We start from the raw sequence: 5904 nt of genomic DNA, 5'->3' as shown, positions 1-5904 counted from the left end.
GAGTCCAACATCCACGTCGTTGATGTAGATAATGAAGAGCACTGGGCCAGGACCGAGCCCTGAGGACGCCACTAGTGACAGGCGCCCACTCTGAGTTAAATCCGTCAATCACTACTCTTTGTTGTCTGTTGCTCAACCAATTCGCGATCCATTGGTTTACTTGACCGTCAATACCTATTTGCTTTAATTTGTAAAGTAATTTACGATGCGGGACTTTATCAAACGCTTTCTGAAATCAAGATAGACTACGTCCAGTGATTTGGTTACGTCATAAACAGTGAAGAGGTCGTTATAAAGGTTAATAGGTTTGATAGGCAGGATCTTTTGTTTCGGAAGCCATGTTGTGAGTCCCCAATCAATGAGTGGCTTTCAAGGTAACTCACAATTTTGTCTCTAATTATGCCCTCAAGTAGCTTACCTACAACCGAAGTTAGACTAATGGGCCTGTAATTACCTGGTACTTTTTTGTCTCCTTTCTTGAAAATCGGTGTCACGTTAGCCTTTTTCCAATCTGAAGGGACGATGCCTTGTCGCAAGGACATATTGAATACGGTTGTGAGTGAGGAGAGTATTTCGCTCTTCGTTTCTTTCAGCAGAGTTGGATATACTTTGTCAGGTCCAGGACTTTTATTTGTTTTAAGTGAATGGAGAGCTTTAAGGACTTCATCGGTTGTTATTTCAAAATTAGGCAATGCATGCTCGAGATTTACAATAGTACTGGTGTTGGTGGTAGCGAGAGGAAGACTGTTAGTATTAAACACCGAGGAAAAGTAATTGTTTAAGAGGTTTGCAATGTGTTGGCTGTCAGTCACTAGTGCACCGTCGCTGTTGGTTAAAGGTCCAATACCACTTTTGATCGCCTTTCTGTTGTTTATGTAACTGAAGAAAGATTTCGGGTTATTTTTACAGTTGGCTGCAATATTTTCTTCATATCTACGCTTTGCCTGACCTACTAGTCTTTTACTCGTCGCCTGGCATCATTATAGAGTCTAATGTTCTCGGGCGTGCTTTGTTCTTTCTTTAACCTGTAAAACAATTTTCTCTCATTGACTGATTGTTTAATTTCGCTATTAAACCACGGTGGGCTTTTATTAGTGTTAATTCGTTTCTCGCACAAGGGGACGAATGTGTTCTGCTGAGTGAGTAAGTGATTTTAAAACTTAGCCAGGCTTCCTCTACGTTGCCGTCATCTGATAGTTGTATTTCTGTTAGTTTTTGTCAGTTTCTACGAAGTTAGCTCTTTTGAAATTGGGCACCTTTACTTTATTTTCAGTCACTGATGATTGAGCTTTAATGTCGACGCGCACTAATTTATGATCGCAAGAACCGAGGTGTTCTCCTACCGTGACACTACTGACAAGGTTATCTTGGGTCGTTATAACAAGGTCGAGTATATTATTTTGTCGAGTTGGCTCAGAAACCATTTGGCTTAGATAATTTTCTTCTAGAAATTCGATCATTCTATGTGACTCGCCTTCTGTACCTGACAGTGTCGCCATGTCGATATGGGGAGGTTAAAGTCTCCTAATATCAGTGAGTCGTTGTTATTAAGTGACTGCCTTAAGACGCTGTACATTTCAAGGTCGTCATCAGTGATTGCCAGGAGGTCTGTAGGTGACAGATATATTTAAATTGACTTTTGCAATGTTTACTCGCACGCACAAATGTTCAACGTTACTGTTTCCCGGTGTTTTGTCGGTGGGTTGCAAATAGCTTTTGACATAAAGGGCGACGCCACCGCCTCTACGGTTTACACGATCTTTGTTGAAGAGTCTGTAGCCATCTATGTTGTATTCGGAACTTAAATCAATATTTGTGGTGTCGATAAATGTTTCGGTTATAGCAATTATGTCAAAATTTTCTGTTAAAGCAAGACATCTCAGTTCATCAAATTTGTTTCTTAGGCTACGCGCATTGAAACTGAGGATTTTTAAGTTATCCAGAGGCTTGGTAATACTGGTGAGAGAGAGAGAGAGAGACACCCTAATATTTCAGCTTCCACGATTCGCAGACTGACGTGAATTTAACATAATTCTGCGTCCTTTTCATAATGTTTAGTAAAATTCACGTTGGCTTGAGAAGGAAGACGATGATGATGATCTTGATGATGATGATGATGAAGATGAGGCTAGTTTTCACTTATATCTGGTTTGGAGTTGTGAAGGTGACGTGTATGTCTGTCTGTTTGTGTCTGTCTGTTTCTCTATTATGTTATCTCTGTTTCGCTATGTCTGTATTTATCTTATTATCAAAGTTTGTCTCTCTCTCTCTCTCTCTCTCTCTCTCTCTCTCTCTCTCTCTCTCTCTCTCTGTCAATCTGTATTTCTGTCTATCTGTCTGTGTTATTATCTTAGCCTGTCTGTTTTATCATCGTGTCTGTCTGTGTCTGTCCGTCTGCTTGTCTATCTGTGTGTCTGTCTATCTGCATTTCTGTCTTTCTGTCTGTTATTGTCTCTGCCTGTCTTTCTGTCTGTTTCTGTTCTTCTGTCTGTCTGTCTGTCTGTCTTTTTCTCTCTCTCATCCCGAATGTATGAAGCACTAAGAACAGCCAGAGGTACACATTCAAGTAAGCATTCATACATACATACATACACACACACGTATATAAATGCACATTAATACATACATTCATACCTGCGGAAGTGCTGCTTGGCCTGCACACACACACACACACACACACACACACACACACACACACGTAGGTGGGAATGGTGAGAATTATTTCGTTTATTTGGTCGCTATTTTCTTTTCCTCCTTTTCTTTATCCTTTTCCTCCTATCTTTTCTGTATTTCTTTCTTTTCCTAGTCCTTTTATTCCTTCTCGTTTTCATGCTCTTTGTCTTCTTTCTTATTTCTCTCGTTTCTTGCTTTTCTTCTTTCTATCCCTCTCCTCTTCGCAGTCTCCTCCTCTTTCTCTTTTCGTGCAATCTTTTCCATTTCTGCGCTTCTTCCTCCGCCTCCTCCTCCTCCTCCTCAACCTTTTATATCTCTTCTTCCTTTCACTAAACTCAAATAACTTCCACCTCTTCCACTTTGCTCTTCTCATTCTCTTCCCCTTTTCCACTTCGTTCTTCTTATTCATCCACACACCCCTACTCATCCACACATACACCCATACTCACTCATCCACATCCACAACCCACACACACTCAAACAGGTGATCATTCCCTTCCACATACACACAATTACACATTCAAATTCACTCACGCGCACTCCCACACCTACCCCAACCACCATCCCCCCATCCCCACTCCTACAGAACCCCCCCTCACCCCCTCACACTCATAGCCACACACGGACGTCAGAGGTAAGGGTTAGTGGAGCCATCGTCCTCTAACTGCACGCCGCCATAACGCCACTTAGCCGTTTCCATGAAGGCTGAGTTAATGGTTACGGTGGGTAGTTAAAGGAAGGGGGGCTGTTAAGGGGGGTGTAGTCAGAAAGCCGAACTCTGCCCCCCTTCCTGACCCCTAACCCTTATACCTTCCTTTGCCTTCCCTAATACTGAACTCTCCTCCTCCTCCTCCAGGGTGGGGCAATGCTGGGACCCATACTGTTAGTTAATTATATACATCGACGACCTAGAACTACGATTAAAACCCACCCTTTCTAAATTTGCAGACGACACAAAAGTTAGTGGAAATGCCCTCACGACAGCTGACCGTAAAATCATCCTGAGCAAGTTCAGCAACGTCGATCACTCCAAACTCTTCACGCTACAAACTAACTCAAGAACAAGAAAAAACGGTAAAACAATTTAGGGGAAGCATATACAATAGAGATATCGGCAGGAGCTATTTCTCGAACAGAGTTATACGCCACTTGCACAGCCTTCCTACATGAGTGGTTAGTACGGAAACGATCTACTCCTTTAAGAATCGCATTGATCGTGACTTTGCTACGTCAAGGATGATCTAAATGTATCCAAGTGTACGTAGAGAAGTGCTTTGATCTTTCCGCAGGTCACTCTAGTGGATGACGAACTGATTAAAGCACTGAAAGCAGCCAGCCTCGCAATGAGCCAACAGAGTTTTTGATCCTCCTCCTCCTCCTCCTCCTCCTCCTCCTCCTCCTCCTCCTCTTTCTCCTCATCTTCCTCCTCCTTTTTACTTCCTCGATTCAGTTCTACCTATGTAACTTTACCTAACCTAAGCTCTCTCTCTCTCTCTCTCTCTCTCTCTCTCTCTCTCTCTCTCTCTCTCTCTCTCTCTCTCTCTCTCTCTCTCTCTCTCTCTCTCTCTCTCTCTCTCTCTCTCTCTCTCTCGGTCCCTCTCTTTCAATTCCCATTCATTCCCTTCGTTTCTGTCTGTCTCCCTCTGTTTCCTCCTTTCTCTTGTTCCTATTTTTTCCCCTCTCTGCCTCCCTCTGCTTCGCTTCTCCTCCCCCCTCCAAACTGATCTAAACTACTACACTTTATTTTTCTATTTTCCTTCCTGTATTTCTCTCTCTCCCTCTCTCCCTCCTTCAATTATTTACTCTTACCTATTTTCTTGTAGCCTTTAACGTCGGCCCCTTTCCTTTGTTTTCCTTTTAAGTAGTTTTGGTTGATTGGTTTTCTTTACTGATTTCCCTTCTTTTTCCTTTTTTCTGACCTATCTATCTATCTATCTATCTATCTATCTATCTATCTATCTATCTATCTATCCATCTATCTATCTATGCCTCATCTTTACTTATTTTCCAGTATTAATTTATCTATCTATCTATCTATCTATCTATCTACCTGTCTATCTCTCTAATACCAATCTTGTTAGGCTTAATTGGGGGTTTAATACGTGTGATATTGATTTGCATTTCTACTTTACGATTATTATTATTATTGTTATTATTATCATTGCAATCTGCGGTAAAGGGTGGATTGCTAAATGACTTCTGATTGTGAATACTAAGGATATACACACCGTTAAAACGAACACACACACACACACACACACACACACACACACACACACACACACACACACACACACACACGGACCAATGAGAGCTCAAAGCAGATGCAGATGGAGATAATTGGAGAGAGAGAGAGAGAGAGAGAGAGAGAGAGAGAGAGAGAGAGAGAGAGAGAGAGAGAGAGAGCACAGAACTATTCATAAATGCACTACCCTTGAATAAAACAATAAAGAAAACAACGAGCAAGAAAGTCATGTATATACAGAACACCTGCGATGAGATATTTCCCTTTAAATCTACCTGCAAATTACACCGACACGCACGCACGCACACACATACAGACATACACACACACACACACACACACACACACACACACACAGACCTGACCGAGGTCAGACGTGGGTCATGGCGCTCCGAAAGGAGCAGCCAGGGGCCAGCCTGTTGGCTTCCCCTCCTTCCCCTCCAACCCCCTCTCCCTTTTCATCAAAAACCCAACACCGTAAGAAACTTTTGTGACATCAAGCTTAATCATGGTGACAGACAGTGAGTGCAGTGCGTTTGTTGTGGAGTCATGGTTGGGGCAATCAGCACGCCGCTCAACATACGAGGCAGTGAAGACGTTAAAGGTTCCCACCCCCATACTGCCGCTCGGTCCACCTCTTCCTATCTGTCTCACCGGCTGGATAGATTAGCAGGTCATCGCTAAGCCCATAAGCTGAGTGACGGCCGACACCGCTTCTACCTGCACCCCTGCCATCAAATGCGACCTGAACCTTTTTTGACCTGGGGTTGACCTGGGGCTTAACACCTGACCCGCCACCCGGAAGGCCACACCGCCTCTTACCGCACCAACGCACTACACTCCACCACCTCACCTCCCCCCCCCCACCCCAGACCCCCTATACCCCTTTCATATTGAACATTTTCCCTTTTTTTTCTTCTTTTTTCAATTATATATAAAAAATTGTATTTTTAACGTGTATATTTTCAGCTTTACAGCTGCAATCA

Source organism: Eriocheir sinensis, chromosome 36 (genome assembly GCF_024679095.1).
Source record: "Eriocheir sinensis breed Jianghai 21 chromosome 36, ASM2467909v1, whole genome shotgun sequence".
In the NCBI taxonomy this organism is placed as follows: Eukaryota; Metazoa; Arthropoda; class Malacostraca; order Decapoda; family Varunidae; genus Eriocheir; species Eriocheir sinensis.
The sequence above is the reverse complement of the archived record's forward strand: the minus strand, read 5'-3'. Positions refer to the sequence as shown.